This window comes from Mya arenaria, chromosome 4 (assembly GCF_026914265.1).
Source record: "Mya arenaria isolate MELC-2E11 chromosome 4, ASM2691426v1".
Classification (NCBI taxonomy): Eukaryota; Metazoa; Mollusca; class Bivalvia; order Myida; family Myidae; genus Mya; species Mya arenaria.
Window position 1 is genome coordinate 67,986,228 of NC_069125.1, and position 20,055 is coordinate 68,006,282.

The window sequence follows — 20,055 nt, forward strand, 5'->3', positions numbered from 1 at the left end:
TCTTGTGTTTGTAAGTGTTTCGGTCGTCAGTTATGATATATACTCAGCAAGAAGTTGTTCGTCGCCCACCGTGAATCCTCAGGAATAACTCTCCAACTACTAGTAGCTTCAATTTTTTGGACATTGGTAAGTCTCAATATGTTAATCCAAAACTAGAATATCCAAGTACTAAATATCTCTGTATTCCTGAACTTTGGTAAGTCTCGATGTGTTCATCAAAATGTATTTTCCAAATACTTGTAGCATTATATTCCCGAACTTTGTTAACTGTCAATGTTTTCATCCAAACATGTATTTTCAAAATACCAATGTCGTTCTATTCCTGAACTAAGGTAACTCATTTTTAATATCCAATAATGCATACCCGTTCTAATAATGGATTTTGGTAATTGTCAATTTGTTCATCCAGAAATGCATCTTCCAAATACTAGTAGTGTTCTATTCCTTAACTTGAGTAAGTGTCAATGTGTTCATCCAGAAATGCATCTTCCAAATACTAGTAGTGTTCTATTCCTGAACTTGAGTAAGTGTCGTTTTGTTCATCCAGAAATGCATCTTCCAAATACTAGTAGTGTTCTATTCCTGATCTTGAGTAAGTGTCAATGTGTTCATCTATAAATGCATCCACCAAATACTAGTAGTGTTCTATTCTTGAACTTGAGTAAGTGTCAATTTGTTCATCCAGAAATGTACCTTCCAAATACTAGAAGTGTTCTTTTCCTGAACTTTGGTAAGTGTCAATTTGTTCATCCAGAAATGCATCTTCCAAATACTAGTAGTGTTCTATTCCTGAACTTGAGTAATTGTCAATTTGTTTATCTATAAATGCATCCTCCAAATAATAGTAGTGTTCTTTTCCTGAACTTTGGTAATTCTCAATTTAATCATCCTCAAATGCTTTCTCCAAATACTAGTTGCGTTCAATTCCTGGACTCTTGGTTATTGTTAATGTGTTCATCCATGCATCCTCCAAATACTAGTAGTGTTCTTTTTCTGAACTTTGGTAGTTCTCAATTTTATAATTCTAAAATACTTTCTCCAAATACCAGTGGTGTCCTATTCCTGAACTTTGGTAATTGCCAAAGTGGTTAACCAAAAATGCATCTTTCAAATATAAGTGGCGTTCTATAACTGATCTCTGTTAAGTGTCAATGAGTTCATTCAATAAAACATTCTCCAAATACCAGGAGTGTTCTATTCATGTAATTGCCAGTGTGTTAATCTAAAAATTGCATCCCAAAATACTAGAAGCCTTTTATTCCTGAACTTTGGTCTCAATGTGTGCATCGTTTTGTGGATCCAATATTTTTTAACAAACTGTTACTTTGCAAAACCTACCATGTATTAGTAAACTCAAAATAATCCATCGAATGCAAGTTCAATTGTATTTCTCCCAGATTGTGTCACAGTTTACATATTTTCATTGGTTGAGCTGGTGATGTTATTTAAATCAGGTCGTGTCGGCGTCTAGCATCGAACAGTTCAACTAGATATCAAGTAATCCTAGACTGGTTTGTGCCAACTTTGTATGATCGAATCGTATTTTATTCATTATGCGAAGAAATGGTTGTTTTTATACTGGTGTAACACTATATTTAGTTCATTAACAAATTCATTTCAGAAGCAATACTATTTTAAATTAGCTGCAATATTTTTCTTTTAGACATGCTTTTTATCCTGACTGCTTATAAATAAGATGTGAGTGTTTTTGCTTGAAAATAAAAAATCCGTCAAAAGAGTGCCTTATTCGGTAACAACGTCTTTTATGTTTTGTAGGCAACATAATATTCTCTCCGACGATGGTTTCCACATCTTTACTTAGGCAATAGAAAATAATATTAATTTGTGAGTAATGTCCGGAAATAACGGAAGCCAAGATCACTTAGGGAGTCAACGTGGCCTGTGTGACGATGTGGTGATTCTTCTGAAGTGCAACGAGAGCAGACATAGAAACACGCTGCAAAGGCTAGTATGCACTATATAAGACCTGTTTACGCAGTACTCTAAACTTTAACATAAGAGAATATTTGTTAACTGTTTACATTTTATGGTTTATAAATTGGACATTTGACTACAGCCGATTGCTTAATCGATCTCACTTACTTTCTCTAGCTTTCTCAGTTTCTTATTGCATACGTTGTTTTAGGAGTTAATAATACACTATCCATCGACAGATATAAGGTTCACGAACGAATATAGTTTTAAGAATATTCTCTATTGAGGAAATTATCATTTTTGAGAACACTTTTAGCTGCCGTCAGCAGGTATTTTGCAAATAAATACGCAAAAACACCCGCGATGTACGCTTCAACTGCTACAAATTTATATTTAACACACAGTGCCGAAATACAAGTTACTTCAATAGCAATCGCTCTTTCTAGATATAGTTTTAGTACCTACTAGTCGGGGAGGGGGGGTTCCAACGTAAATTATTTTTTGTGGAATTTTAGGATTCTTTTGTAATGAGTATTTTTGTATTTTCGAAGGATATTTTGACCTGGTAAATAGGATTATATTAATGTTATCATACTTATTCGAAATACGGGATTATATCAATGTTATCATACTTATTCGAAATACGGGCAGGCGTACTTAGATGACAGTCAGTGATATAAACCTATTGAACCTACTTACCAGCCCCGGTATAGTTGAATATGTCTTTGGTGTTTACCCTGTGCGATTAAACGGGGTTTATGTTTTAACTGTTAGCTACTGTAGTTTTTCCCATAAATATTATATTTTCTTTATTTTTCAGCACCCCTACCTTAATATCAGCATGTCGGTCGTATTGAAATCTATTTTTTATGTTTACTACAGGTCTTATCATTTACTCAAAATTACATAACTGGGTCCATTTTTTTGTCAGTATCGAATCAGAATTTTCATGCCTATTAAATCAACCCAAGAGTCATTTACAGTCCAAAAATTGTTGTAAGGAGTATAACAAAAAAAATCAATTTTTATATTTTTTATTGATTTCTGAGGTTCAACATGTGTAAGTGTATTAAGGAGTTTAGCAAATTTTACGAAGGACGATTTTATCAGATTTGGGTTCAAATAGCATTTCCATTTTTTCTGATAATTATTTTTACCAAATGAATGTGTTTTAAGTCAAACTATTGAATACTATCCAACCAACAGTGTATAAGGGCTTTGAGATGATTGATTCTATTATGAGAAATATACATGCACTGTTGTAGACAAGAAGTGCCGATTTGTTTTTACTATTTATATATTTTAATCGAAAACGTATCACCAAGAAACCATACTAAATTGTTGATTGAGTGGTCTAGATCATTTTGACACAAAGATATATGTATATTGTCGACAGAATTAGCCAACAATATGAGCCAAAATTTGATAAAATAGTTAGGAAATTTGCTCAACTTTTAAAGTATTTTAAATTTTGGCGTTCCCCACCGCCTTTTGCAATTTTATGAAGGCCGTTAAGCGAACTGTTCGAGGGAAATAACAGTTCAAGTCCTGTTCTCTTTTTTAACAAATGCCAATGACATAATATACAGAAATCATTAAAGAATCAATAGTGGACTGACCTTACAAGCTTTCAAGATTTCTGAGTAATTAAAGACGTCTGCGTCTGGCTTCCGTATATAATCAAATACGAAGTCCCTGGAATTTGTCAAAATTATTTAGAGTTCATATTATGTGCAAGGAGTCTGCCGAAGGATTAACTTAATGATAGTAACCAAACAATTCTAGAGGATTACAAACAGTCGCCCTGTACTTCGTATTCTTTGCTGCCATCCATATTCTGGTCCATATACCTCTTGATAAACAGAATTCCACTGAAGCCGATGCTAGAGGATGTCGACTGTGTTGCACCTACCTTTGCTGTCAATTGAAAATCACAACCATTTATTATGTTTTCATACTTTCACACGGAAGTGGTATTTTTGGTTTTCCGCAAGTTTCCTATTCCAAACAGTGTAGTTTGCTGAAAACGCATGTTAAAATGTTAGACATGTTTTGTTTTTTGTCCTCATGATGTTCATAGTACTGAGTGCTTTGTTTTATATACGATTCAAAGTCAGACATTCTTTGATTCTATATGCGGAATTAAAATAATAAGTCAGCAGGCTAGCAGTATGCAAACAACTTATCCCCTAGGTACTTTGTTTTACTATCATGCTCTGAGCTCTTGTAAAATTGTCTTGTTCGTAAGAAGGCATTTGGTCAGTAAATCACTAGAAAATAACAACGTTTTTGACAAATAGGTTTGCCCTTCTATTTCTAGCTATATGCTTCGTCATATGCGGCTTTTACGTTAAGAGCCTCTCCCTTCACGACCTTAGTATTATCCAGTCATTTCACCCTTTACCAACAGGTGATTTGGTCTTGTAAACGACGTTAAATGGGATAAAAATAGAATTTTCGAAAACCGTTTTTTTACGAAATTTAGAAAACGGTTTACAAAAGAATTTCTGCACCCGGGCTCTTTAATGGAGTGCATGCGTGTACCTATTATTTATTTATTCAAATTTCACATTCATTGTGCAATGGATATATAATGATAATGCCACCTAAGTTTCACCGATTAACGGTTGGCATGTAGATTACAAGCAGTTTCTGAGATTTCCCATTTGCTATTTAAGGCATGCCTTGTTAATGTGTTAATGTGTGATGTTATTACTTTTGCGTTGTGCTCATCTTGATTGTATTTGGCTTCTTTTGAAGCTTGCTTTGCTATTTCATTTCCTTTGATGTATACATTGTCAGGTGTTCAGGTAATTTGTTAAGGTTTTTTTTTCTTAGGACAAAGCGCCTTTGATTGCACATAAAAAACTCTACGTACAAAGGCGATGACCAACTGTGCGAAATAATTACAACTGTTGTCTGGCTATCGATTCCCCATTTGTTATTCCAAAGACAACATTTAACAGTCTTATCGCCACTGATTTACCAAGTAATTTGAGGATTGTTTTCAATTGGGTGCGTCTTGGTCCGTAAAGAAGATGCTCTCACCTGCTCCACGCGGACCCGGGATTTCTAAAAGAAGATCCATGGGTAAAGGCTACAACTATGTCCACGTTGTCCTTTCGTAGGGTTTGAAGCTTTTTGAAACCACTTGCTGCACTTCTGTAGGTTGTTCAAGTTAGCTGGCCTTCGCCGACATTGTTGTAAACGTTCCAAGTACGAAATATTGCGCATGACATACCGAAATATATACATGTAATTTGAGCTAGAAGTTTAAAAACACTAATACTACAAACAACAAAAGCACAATTTCAGCAATTCCGCTCCTTTTATCTGGTAGCAATATACGTGTTGCAAAGGTTTTTTCAGTGTATTAATTTATGGAACAACAGAGATATAAGTATAGACGAATGTGTGGCAACTGAAAGCAAAAAGTAGTCCCCTAAATCCGATCTTTTGTGAAAATAATATAATTGCTCATAGGTGAAATGCCCCATATTTAGTATGGAAGAAATCATACTGTATAAAGATTCTCAAATAAGTATGGGGTTTCTATTGTGTGTTTTTTTCAGTTAATATCATTGTCAGTTTTTAATTTCCGTTTTTGTACTTATTATGCACGCCACAAATCGGTTACATAATAATGTATATGCAATATTCTAAGGGAGTGTTATGATCACCATGCAAAGCCATAGTCTTCTCAATTTTCATCAAATATCAGTACGGTTCGCAACAAAATATACACATACATAATTTATACATTGCCAATCATATTGAGCTCAAGTCATTATTTTTTACAGCAGTGGAATAATAGGACTTTGATAGGAATGAAAACAAAAAAGAAATAACAGGACATCGGTTCGATCTCTATAATCATAATATAATTATAACTAAAACAATCAAGTAGCTTAATATTGTTTCAGTAAATATGATATATTTTAAAGGATAAAAAAGAACACTAATGAGTATGAAACCTTATTAAACAAATATGCGCTCTACTCAACAATACATTGAATCAGGTTTTTGCAGACACATTGTAGAATAAAACAACCAATTCTTTCATCACAATGACATGATGTAAAATAATTAATATCACTCTTACATTTCCAAGCAAAGTAGACCTAAAAACTAAATAATTATAATGGATATTATTTTCCTAAGATTTCTAACATGATAGCATAAACGTTTATTTGCCTGAACTGAATACGATTTGCCATTAACTGGATGAAACATTCATGTGCAGCCTGTCATCTCACCGACAGCTTATTGGAGTTTCACTAAAGGAAAATTATGGCCAGACAGCAAAATCTGACAATATTGCGAGGTAAGCTGTTCTAAGATTATTCTGATAGCACTTTCTGTCATTCAAACATTGATTAGTATTGCTGGGCTACAAAACAATATTTACCAGCCACCGCCAGTAGACCAACGTTGGACGGTTGATTACCGTGGTGAACAAACCATAGTGATGTTTTCCGTTTTGTCCACATATAAGTGATTGAGATCCTTCAAAAGCATAGAATACAAAGTATGAAAATTACAGGCCCCTTCTTTATTGAGACTGTTTATTGGTGGCAATGTTTATTGTAACAATGACAATTTTGAAAAACCGGTGCCAGTGATTTCAGATGACGGATCCAGATATCGTTGAAATGAGCGCTGGTATTTAATGTGTTTTTATTTCAACAACCGCATTAAGAAATGATAAACCTTGTCATGCACTCACGGAATCTGTTTGTCCGTCATGATCCAAGCAAAATTTGCTTTCTGCTAAATCTCATTGAATTATTTGAATGTTAAATTGGAAATTTCCGATACAGCGTACGATAACTGGGCACAAATACGAGCCTAATCTCACATATTCCTACAAGATCAAGCACATTTTCAACATAGCAATCACTCCTAGGTACGTCATTTCATATTATAGCGACGACGCCACGTGGTGAAACACGATTGCTAACGGGAGAAAAATTGCCGTAGTATCAAGTCCGTACTGACAGATTTTAAGTGTAAAATGATACGGTATTTAGTAACATTTGCAATAATTATACCTTCAGGCGTGAGACCACAGTTATTTTTACTATATGTTTCATATAGACACTAACCTGGCTATTGACTTTATACACATCCCAATTGAAAAACAAGGACATGTCATCTCTAGAACAATTCAAGACACAAAATATAATCACAAGAAAACACCATGTTGACCATTGACCCGTCTGTCAAAATTGAGTTCAAATACATAACCCTTCCGCCAAGGAGTCAATCAGCTACAAACAACTAATTTTTAGACTTCCACAAGCTATGATTTTTCCAATATTTACACTGAAAACTATCAATTTCTGCAATGGAGTGTCAAATTCAGTCCAGTTCTCTGCAAAAAGAACATTTTTTGCTTCTTTTTCATTCAATTTTAATAAAATATTGATACTTGAACACAAGCACTCTTTTTTCTGTATTCACATCCGGATCTTGGTAAACGGGGTGCAAATAACTGTGGTCCTGAGCCTTCATTAGACTAATAGCACAATACAAACGGCTTTGTTAAAAAATAAAAAATAAACGGTTTTGATAAATAAATTGATTTGTACCTTTACCTTACTGTACATGAACGTTGATGCATTTTTCCTGAATGCAATAAAATGCCCCTTGGAGTTGACAACACCATTGAAGTTGAAGTGTTTGTATTGTTATGTATGCAGTATAGCTGTCTTTCCACAGCAGCCATTAATTTTACACTCATAAGAATGCTATAAATATAGGCGAGCGTTTTATATACCAAATTGCAACTAATTAATTATGTATTTTCTCTGAAATTAACCAGCGAGGTGCATGCACATCTTAAACGATTAAAATGACTGACTAAAAAACAAATCCGGGTACATACGTGTTTACTGAATTGTGTTTTTTTTCCTTGTCTCTAATGGGCGATGCATTTGCATGTGTTGTTACACATGCACTATCAGCTTATTTATATGTACATGTTTTAAGTAGATATCCGTTTTAGTGGTTAAACAAACAGTTCAGCATAAAATGAATATGATCTTGACATGTAACTGTCGAAGGTAAGTTATTACTTTTTTTCTTTAGCATAAGTGAGTTTTCAAGGTCATCTTAAGTAATTGTTAAAGATTGTTAATATGTACATACACAAATAAATGGTTTGATGCGTCGCAGTCGCATAATCATTTATTTTGTGAAAGTACGTCCTAACAATCTTTTAGGTCTTTAGTGGTACACTTTAAATTATAAACTACCTTCTAACTGGGCTAGCCACTGTTCATATCTACCGCTGCACATGATTACAATTAATATCAATTGACTACTGATTTACTGAAAAAAAATGTCTGAAATGTATTTCCCGTCTGCAGATAGAATTGGGATCTCTAATCATAGAAGTACTTGGGGTTTACCTATAAAGTTATTATTATTTGTCTATTGTTAAGTTTCCTCAAGTTAATGCATACTTTGATAAGATTTACCTTTTGCGTTTTATTTTTATTAAGGATTGTTGGGATAAGAATGAGGTTTGTGCACATAAACTGGTTTAAACCCCGAGTAAATTTACATTTTACTGACCGTTCCAAGGCGGTAAATATATATCTTTGTTCCGTAACCAAAAAATGAATGAATTAAAAAAAAATCACTAATTTATTGATTTTATTGAATGTCTTTTATTCGAAAATGTATCATCAAGAAACCACACTGCATTGTTTATTGAGTAGTGTGGACTATTTTGACACAAATACATACTAATATTGTCGACATAACTTTCAAACAACATGCAAATGCTTTTCACCCAAAATATTACTGGTTTCGATTTTTATTGCCCAAGTGTACATTCATACAAACAATTATAAATGACATATGTTTGTATATTATGTAAAGAAAGCATTATACCAAATTATATCAATATTAACAAGTTGATCTTACCCTTTCTCTGTCAAACCCGATCAGCATTTAAGATTCATTTTCTACAACAACAAAAAACGTGTTAGAAAAAACAATGGGTGAGATGGTGTAAATTTGTTGTTTTGGAATTATGTTCCTAACATAAAGGTAAAATTAAATATGGAAAAAGTACTAACTTAAAAAAAAAAAAAGTCTTATAAAATACAGTACTTTGTGGATATTTGATTTAAACATACCAGTCACTAAACATACTACTATATAATAGAGCTGTTTTACTAAAATAATACATTTTCTAATTGTTGCCATCGCCTATTGTCGATGTTGATTTATTCTTCATAGTTGCTCTTTCTTCTCTATTTTAGTCGTTTACTAAGATATTGGGCAAACATGGCCCAAATTGGTATCTTTCATTCACATTTTGATTTAAAGATGAAATATTTTTCTAAAAGTATCATGAAATTTATTTGATAAAAGTCACAAAAGGTTATACTTTTGTATTATAGTTCTCTTAAGCTAACTTCATTAAAATAATTCGATTTATATGTTCTTAATTCACCCCAAAACGTCGGCTAAATATGACATTTCCAAAACATATGGATTTTTGAGTCGATGTTCATTAGACAAAATTCACATAACCTGGATGAAACAATGTTATATGTGTATAGCTTGTTATTATTTGAAAGGATATTCATAATCATTTGTACTGGAATTCCCGAAGATTCGCATGTATTGTTAGTTTTAGCGACTGTGTGTCACATTTTTCCATTGTATAGAGGTTAGTTCAAATTGAGATTCCCAATTGTCCCAATTGTATTTTCAGGTTTAAGTTGTATAATAAAATGCTTGTAGACGATTTTACTAATTTGTGTTTTCCTCAATTTTATCTACAAAGTAAGTTTGTGTGTTATATGATACGCCTTCATTTTTCGAGTCAACAGGAATACTGCGGATTAAAGCATGATTTAAAAAAATCATGTGTACCAAGACTGTATAGTCTCGATAAGTCGTGAAAGTCATAAAAAAATGTAATCATACAAATGTTCGACATATTTTCACCCATTTCATGCCATTTTTTATGAAAAAAATATTACTATGTAGTTTTATTGCTCTGTTTTTCCATATTATTTCTATTGTAACTATCGCAGTATCCGTCTTATAAGTAAACGATGCCCATGACTGTATAACCTCGAGAAGAAAAACAGATTTGCTTATATAGTTTGAACCATTTTGATGAATAGTATTATTTTTACCCAACTTGCTTTAATTGCTTTTACAAAAAAGAGGTATGTTGTGCATTTTCAGACCACCATTTTCATATTCTTGAATTATTTGATTTCTTAATATTTTATCGGGTTTTTAATTCCATAAGAATGTGAACATTTTGTTTTGCATCATTTGTAAACATGGCTCTGATGTTGTTTCCAATAGAGTTAGTGGGGACAGAAGTTTGGGGAACGCAAACGTTTTTATTGCAGTGATTTTGCCTAGTAAAAAAAGATTCCAATTTTACCATTTGTCAAGACATGCCCTAAAATTCTTAAATCTTATCAGTTAAATATACCTTTTCCATCTCTACTGTGCCGTTGGTAAATGATATGCCTTTGGGTGATTTGCTAGTTATATTTCCTACAAAACGGTATGTCAGCGTATTTAAGTGTACCTAATCGTAAAACTGCACATTCAGCTTTATTTAATGTTAACCCTGAAACTTTTCCAAAATCGTTTAGACTAATCATAAGTTCCTCGAAAGATTTTTTGTTCCGTCCATAAGGAAACTGGCTTCATCCGTAAATAAATAAATCCGTAAAGGTTGTTTCAGTTCTGTATTTACATTTATACTTTTAATACCTTTGTTTGTATGGAGTTCGACAGCAAGCGCTTCTATACAAATAAGGAATAAATATGGAGATAGGGGGCATCCTAGGCGTACACCTCATAAGGTTGAAAAGGTCAGATGGATAAGCGTTGTTGGTAACACAAGCCTTTGAATTAAAAACATAAAGCGAACCCAATTAATTATAGTTTTACTGAAATTAAATTTTCGAAAACATTCAAACATAAATTTAAAATATAACTGTCGAATGCATTATTAAAGTCTGAAAACAATATCTTTTACAATTACAAAATTAAAAGCTTCTTGTAAAATAAGAACATTTTACCCAGTACCTCTGCCTTTAATAAATCCTGTTTGCCCAGTACCAATTATGTTATTTAACAGAGTTTTATCCTTTTAGCAATTGCTATTGAAGTTATTTTATAATCAATGTTTAGTAAGGAAACAGGTCTCCAGTTATTGATGTTGCTTGTGTCCTTGTCTTTTTTCTTTGGAAGAAGTGTTATGACGCTTTCTTTTTGTAGCTGAGTAAGATTGTCGTTATCTAATTAAAAATTTATAGAGTCTTTAAAATATGTTCTTATTTCATTCCAAAACATTTTGTAAAATTCTGCAGTCAAACCTGATATTTATCATGTTACATATCTTTATAAGTTATTATATTTAAATCCTGGAACTCGAGTTTTTTTTATTTAATTTAAGTTGTATGCTTACTAGTGAGTGGCCAGATTTAAAACCTGGTCTTGTATTGCACGCGATAACTTTATTGAAGAGTTCATTTAGTGCCAAAAGAATTGGGGCGGCAAAAATGTTTGTTAGAGTTCCATGTGTACCTCCGTTTGACGTAAAACATTTGGCCTTATAGCAGCACTATTACCCAACGCCTTTCGCACTATGGAAGCCCTCAAACGAACTTAACGAGAATACGTCAAATTTACGGTTTATCTCATGTCGTATGTTTTAACAAATGCCAATAATGGCCTGAGCTTATCAGATCCCAACAATTCTGAGGAATTAAAGACGTTTGCATCTGGCTTCCGAACATAATCAAAGGCGAACGACCTGGAATATGTCAAATTATTTGAATAAAGTGCAAGTCGTTAGAATATGTTCACAATTGTAAACAAACAGTTTGAATCGATAACATACACCAATTAAACTGAATACAAGTCTGTACAAGACTAATTTTGATGCAAAGCATCAAAGACGCCGCGAATGTTTTTGAAACATGACTAAAAGGAAGCATAATTATGCAGTTCACCAGCAAGTTTGTGGTACCTGGATACAAGCATTCTTCAGTTATTGAACGAATTCGAACACTGTTGTCCCAAGATGACCTTGACTATGACCTACTTTCTTATTTTTGAAGCTTCAGTAATAAAATTTGGGCCATGCTTACAGTTTTGCAAACCAATATCAATGATGTCCTAAGATGACATTGACTGTAATATTTGAACCTACTTTCCTTTTTCTTATGTTATAACATTTAACAATATATATATAGTTGATAATAGTTTAATAAACTTAAATCCCTAGGTGCATTGCCATACGCAAACAAACTCATTCATTCTCATAAAAAAAACAAAGTTTTTAACTATTACTTAGGTGAGCACCACAAAGGTTTTTATCAAGACTTTTTATGTAATCAGAGCTTATGCAAAGTTTGGTTGCTAAATCAGAGATGATTACAAAGCCTTCGTTTTCTGTATAAAGGTAGTAAACATGCTGTTTTAAAGTATCTATTTGCTCAGAAATAATGCTGTTGAAGAGGTTTTAAAATTTTGATATTCATGAAAACATTATTTAAATAAGATCTTGGAGGAATTATGAATGCATTGTTGACATTTTACTTTCAGAAAATATGATAAATATTGAATAAAAGAATAACAGGGAATATTACTTTTAAATATACGTCATCCAAAACCATGCTTGAAAGGTGAGTTTCCATATAAACTCTAATACCAGTAGTAGTATTTTGCTGTCACAAATTTGGTCTTATAGAAAATTCTGACAAAATCTTATGTTTATCCAAAATTGTGTGTAATTCACCATGTTTTGATTTAAAAAAAATGCACTGGAAATGGATTTATTGCTTGATTGTTATCCAGAATTATGTTTTAATTCCTATGTAAGATTTTGATGTATTGATTGTTCGACAGACCAGTCTCCCGTGATTATATGTAATTTACAAATATGCTTACAACGCCAATCAAATGCTTACAACATCAGCTAGTTACACTAATCAAATATTTCTAGACTTTCATTGTATCCTAGCAGTAATGTCTGGTGTATTTTTAAAGAAAGAATAATGAAAATGTACTGGAATGTGTAAAAATGCAACTTCTGACAGAGTTTCATGTGGTTCTGGAACCTGCTTTTATATTGTATGTGTATATTTTTCACTTTCCAGTCTCTCTGCTTCAGACCATTTCTTGTTGCAGATCATAAAAATACAATTTGGGTGTGATATAATTATAAACCTGTAAGGAGATAATAAGCCTGGTATATGGTTCTAACCAATGATGTCAGTTCATTAGTTAGGTGGCGTGCCAACATTATGAGCTACTATCCCAAACTAGAATGGTCTTTAAAACAATGCCTTGCCTTTTCAATAATCAGGATAAAAAATACACTTATCATGCATATTCTACGGTTATCAATACAACAATGAATAGTGCAAGCAATTTCTGACTACCACTTTACATACTTTTTTTATTTATCGTTTTGATCAGATTACCTAATTTTGTACTTTTTCCAGACTCTATAGATCTAGTTGATTCTAAATCGGTGAATTTCACAAGGGAGCTATTAGTCTTGGTCAGTGAGAGATGGTCTGCCTCATGCATTAAACTGGATCCAACCCAGACCATGATATTAATTACATCAGCTAACTCGCCGGTTTATATTTCCTGTTCTGGTGAGGGCTACATGTAGTCAGTCCTTTACTGGAGCCTGAAATATTACCCTTGCTCTCCCACAATCAATATCATGTAAAAATGGCATTATCTATATATTAAAATAAGTCATCATCTTGATGTGAGAACAAAGAAATCAAGTCAAAATTGTATTCAAACCAGACCATGATAATAAGATTGGCTCACTCGCCGGTTATTATAGATTGGTAATAAAATTGTCTAAGCAAGCGCAATGGTAGTCATTTCGTTTCGCACAAAAACTCCCATAATTATATGTCTGTATAACTATAAGTCTGTATAAAGTGTACCGGTATTCCCTTATAGACACTAGAGCCTGGGTCTTTCCATTGGTATAGCATTAGATATGCTCAAATAATGCGAACCAGCGTGACTGAAAACTTGACTAAAAATCTGTTAGATTCTCTGTTAAACACAGATATGGCTGAATGTTTTTACAGCACCTTTGTTGATGTCATTGATCTGAACCGCTACCCTGTCATATTTCTAGGAATTTTTTCACCACAAGTGTGGTTAATAATAATTTTGAGGCTCATATTTAACATGAAGGGAATCACTTAGGGAGTCTGTTACAACATGCACATAAAATTGTGTTAGGGTCACTAATTGAATAAAGTGATAATTGCAAATTCAAATAAGCTATGTCGTATGTGACAAATAAAACAAATTGTTAGGATAAATGAACATTATATAATTCAATAATCAAGGTAATCAAATGATATGATCTTTGAAAAGAGTTATCCCATATGATTTTAATTTACTTGTAATGTGAAAGATATTAACCAGAAGATGTATATTGCAGGTGTCGACAAGGGGAGCTGTTTGATAACCTCACCCAGGTGGTCACTCTTTCTGAGAAACTAACAAGGCAATATATACCAGACTATCGGGAAGTTAGATAATCTTTCTCATTCAGCTCATATGCCTTTTTGTTGGCCTTATTTATGTTATACGTTGGGTCATACAAATTTTGATGTTGGTCATAACTCCATTACTGTAATTTGGTACACATGAAAACAATGACATTTGGCATATGCGTAAAAGGTTCCTTAACTCAGGGATAAATAATCTTGAGTTGTGCCCCTTTAAATATAGAAAAACAGACGTCATCTGCTGGCAGTGCTTTTGCGAACTTAGTGCACGCACAAATTTTCATTAATCATTTTTATTAGACTAAGATGAAATGTTATATTAAGGAAACCTTTGGTACTAGAATAATATGAAATAAGGACCCAGCCATGTCTTCTTTATGATCATGGTTCCTGTAACTTGCTGTGCCAACAATTTCTTTATAACTTGAGGCGGGAATAAATTAGATTTTGTCTTGGTTTTATATTTCATTCTTGGAATATTAGGATGTAGCAGACCCTATTAGACATTAATTTGCAATTTTGATGAGAATTCATTTTATTTCAGGTTATTTACGAAGCAACTGCTCACAGCTGTAGCATTTCTACACAGCAAAAATATTGTCCATTGAGATTTGCAGGTAACACTCACATTTCATTTTCTGTTGTCAGATTACATTATTTTATTAACAAGTCAATATCCATTCATTGGTAAAGCATGAAAATGTTTTAACCATTGATATTCCAACATTTTTTTGTTAAATATAGGCTGTCATGTAAAGCAATATTTTCACATTGGCAGATACATGAAGGTAAACATTAATGGCCAATTATGCACACTTATGCCTTGAATGTTTTACGTATGTATGTTAAAATATATCATGTTTATATTGCCTTTTCAGCCTGAAAACATTCTCCTAGATAACTCGCTCAACTTGAAGGTATCTGACTTTGGTTTTGCAACTGTTCTTGGACCAAATGAGGAGCTTACTGGTTAGTCTGGCTGACATTTGTGTTGTATTTTACATGACTAACTCAGAACTTCAGAAAATAAATTCCATAGTTTTCTTTCTTTAAACAGATTTCATGTAGACTTTTTGAGTGAAAGTTTTAAGTCACTGACCACATCTTGGTATTTTTTGTAGTGGAAGAGAAAGACGATGTACTTTTCAGATATAATTCATTGCATTCCTGTGTTACAACTGTTTTTAAAATAGTTTTATTACTTATATTGTCGATATCATTTTTAGAGCTGTGTGGCACACCTGGCTACCTCGCTCCGGAGGTGTTTGCAGTGTCCATGTATTATAATGTTCCTGGATACCGCCATGAGGTAGACATGTGGGCGTGTTGGGTGATCATGTACACACTCCTGTGCAGGGCCCCGCCCTTCTGGCAGCGCAAACAGATGCAGATGCTCCGTATGATAATGCAGGGCAACTACAAATTTGACAGCCCTGAATGGGACGTCAGTCAGGAAGCTTAAGATCTGGTAACTAATCATCATGCAATAAAAGCTTGTTTGTTGTTTAAAGATGAAAAATCATGGTACTGTCATAGAGTTTGTGTCATTGTTGTTATCCTCAGTGTGAAATTTATATTTCGTAAAAACTTTAAAAAGAAAAAAAGAAATCAAACTTAGTAAGACATATTATTATGACAAGGTACGTGTTTAACAAGTTTCATTTATTTTTGTTGATGACTGAGAAAAAACATACAAGCATTGAACTGTCATTCTGACATGCTTAATTCCATCAAACAACATGTCCAAAAAACTGTCACTTGCAGTTTTATGACAAGCCCCGTAGCGTTATAAGCCTAATTAGGGATGTCGCAGCAGTTATAAAGGGTGCAGTAATATCGACCCTTAACTTCAAGCCAATTAGTGAGGTGTAAACCTTTGTCCTTCAATTTTATCCAGACAACGCAAAGTGTGAGGGAATGTATCATGCTGCATTGAGTTTGTGAAGGTTAAATGAATAATATTGTACTTCAAAACCAGCTGATGGGTTTAATGGAAAAAAAAATTGTAGAGCGTTTAATGAGAACAGAATACCAGTCTGAGGAAAACGACCAGGCTATTGGATACAATGTTTATATATAATTAAGGTGTTTTTTTTATATCAAGCTGTCTGGCTTTTGATGCAAAATCAGGTAGTCTGAAACATTTAATGAGTCTCGGACTACCTGACTCATGTTTACTTCATATTGTGTAAAAGTCTGAAACATACTTCAAATTGTACTGTAAAGAACAAAAGAGAGGGGCAATTTTGACACACCCTAGTGACACTGACATCCCTTCGAAAAATTCTTGTGAAATACTGATTCTAACATAGTCATTTGTAGAAAACATTATAATCTATCATGCCTATTAATTACATTAAATGTTTGGTGAAATATGAAAATGTAGGTACTTGAAATTAAAGATAAAAAAGCGCTGTCATTGTGCAAATCAATTAGATACTTCTTGAAACAGTTAATAGTATTTGCACCAAACTAAATACATGGATATGACTGTTATGCATATCTAACCTGCTGGTAGTTGATCCCCGGAAACGACTGACGGCCAACGAAACCCTCCATCACAATTTCTTCAAAAGGGACGAGATAATGTTTTTTATGTTTCTTGTTAACTTTGGAAGAATTGGAGTTTTTTTTTGTTTTCAAGAAAAATAGATTGAGGTATTCCCATTGAAGTATTGCCACAAACTGTGTGTGTGATTTTTTTTAAGTATCATTTTGAGTAACCTTTATTTTTGTCCAATACTTAAAAAAAATCAAGATGTTGACTTACAACTTGTTACAGGTGACATTATGCTTGTAAAGCTAGACCCGTAGCTCTCGCTTTAATAGTGGTTGTAAAACAGTCAGCATTGCCTGTGATGCTCTCATTAAATGGTTATTTACTGTTATGGTCTTTAAATGTTATTTCTATAAACCAAATAATTATGTAACTGTTCTGAACTTCCCCTCTGTGATATATGATCTTAAGAATCCAGAATCCAGATTTCATTATCAGTTATTCGATTTTCTTTTTTCAGCTACCTTCTCGCAGAAAGTTTCTTGCAAAGAGGCATTTTATGGTAACATCCTTGTCAATTTCAGAAACAAATATATGTAATCACATGCAATTACATACCTGAATTCATTAAACTTTCCAATATTATGATTTATTATCATGATTTAGAATTAGACGAAAATTTTCCTGTTTTCACCAAAAGCAAGGCAGATAGCAGCAATCAGAACAGGAAATTATTTGAAATAATTGTTTATTCTTAGTGAGAATTGTGATCAATAAGTTAGTTTGTTGAATTAAATAAGTAAGTTAGTTGAATTACTGTTTGTTATTACAGAGTAAAGTACAAATGTTTGGTATATACATGCCAGGCTTTAATTAACATCACTATTATTCATCTACACTTAAAACCAATCCAGACGGACGATCTTCCACTTCTAAAAGTATGATTATACTCTAACCTTTATTACTTGAATCAAATAAATCCAGCATTTGGAATGAGGCAACTCATTCAAATGTCAACATGTCAGTATGTGTATGGTGTTGAGAATTGGTACGTTATTTTTACAGGCCCTGGTGTATGTAGTGAACTTTTACCAAAGACTCAAGTTCTTTTACAACAACCCACCCCCAGCTTCTGTACAACTGATGAAAGTCAATCCATATAGTGTGAAAATGTGTAGAAAACTGTTGGATGGCTGTGCGTTCCGGATGTACGGCCACTGGTTAAAGAAAGCATGACAATCAGAACAGGGCTGCCCTATTTGAGCATGTTACCCGCGATGAATGGCAGAATCTCTTCCCCAGATGATCAACGCAGTCTACCTAGCACACATATTCCTATGTATATTATAGCTAGGGTTGTAAAATTGATAACAATGCTAAAAATAATAGAGGTTGCAAGATGTTACATGTATATGTACTTGTAGGTGTAGCTAAGTGACCTACAGGCTCAATGATACTAGCCTATACCATGTTCTATGGGATGTTATATATGTGTTTCTCTTGTGTACTTGTGTGTTTCAATATTAAATGATCCTCCTTATATCTATGTGGCATACATCTCAAACTTAAATATGGGTTGATGCAGTCACTTACATGGTTTAAACTTGTACATTTTATACACTCCTGGATGATGTCCTTCTAAAATAGTTCATATAGGTACATGTGGCATTTTGCAACTTCACTATCTGAGAGACTTTTACTACCATTGAAAAATGAAGAAGAAATTGAGCATGTCATTAGTTCTGCCTTGTTTTAAACTAAAAACTGTTTGTAAAATAGTGTTATTAAACAGAAGCTACCCTGAGTTTCCTTAAAGCTAATTAATAGTTGCAAGCTTATACATACGTTTACAACCAATTAATTCATATCAGACGTTTATAGTTTCCATGCCTGTTAATTTGTTGTTGTTGTTTCAAAGATTACTGCCATTATGAATACAATAAATAGTATTGGTCATATACGAGAGTTGTCCGGAAAGTTTTGAGACTGTGTCTATATTTCAAAATGTTTTTAATATAAATCAACAAACAATAAACAGCTGTGTATATAGACTATTCACGAGTTTCCTTTTGAAAAATAAAAATAAATAATCTCAAATTAAGGAAGGAAATGGTTGTCAAGACAACCCATCTAGCGCTTCACGGAGCACTTTGAAATTGACGTTTTCTGAAAATTGTTCACAATTCATATATTCTACTCCGTCTGATTAATAGACGACAAAACGTCACGTCAAAACATATGACGACAGTATGACGTCAGCTGCATCACTAAGCAAATTATTGACGCAATCTAACAGTAGACATGGTTGTAACGATCAGCGGAAGTAGAGAGGTATTTCGAAGATGTCGGAAAAAACCCAACGTTAACGTCACGCACGGAGCAGCGCGCTATGATCAAACACTGTGTTCGCAGCGGAATAACTCCTACAAATACATATACGTTTCTAACACGGGATAAATCAAACCCAGCATGTTCAAGGACTTTGGTATTTCGCTGGTATGGACGTTTCAGTGACGAGCATGGAAATGTGTGCGATTAGAAGCGGAGCGGCAAACCGTCAGTCGTGAGTGAAATTGACGTAAATTCAGTGCAGGACATGTTACAAGAAGACTGGCGGAGGACAGAGAGGGAAATTGACGAATCCGTTCAGCTAAAAAGAACAGTTGTTCATAATATCATAAAAGGGTGGTGTGGAGAGATATTCAAGCAATGAGTTGATTTTCACCGTAAGTGTGTACGTGCAGAAGGAGCGTATTTTGAAAAACTGTAAATGACGTGATACAATGAGACAACGAAGTGCTCCGTGGCTTGTAACCTGTACTTTTTTGTAATGTTTGTTGTATACGTTCACTTCGTAGTATATTGTTGAAACTTTCAGGATTTGTTTATATGAGATACGATTGACAGCTGATAAAATTTTAATTGCATCCTATGAGTGGTAAGTTTTTTATGAATGCAGTCTCAAAACTTTCTGGACAACTCGTATATCATGGCCATACATACTGTAAAGACATTGTATATGTTCTTGTTGAAATATATAAGGTACTGAGATCTAGGAATTTTTTACATGCT

At 33.4% G+C, this 20,055-nt stretch overlaps 1 pseudogene; it reads left to right on the forward strand.

Annotated features, from left to right (window-relative positions):
- Positions 1–12,606: 12,606 nt before the first annotated feature.
- LOC128231027 (phosphorylase b kinase gamma catalytic chain, liver/testis isoform-like) lies at positions 12,607–18,289 on the forward strand (annotated as a pseudogene).
- The last annotated feature ends 1,766 nt before the right edge of the window (positions 18,290–20,055 follow it).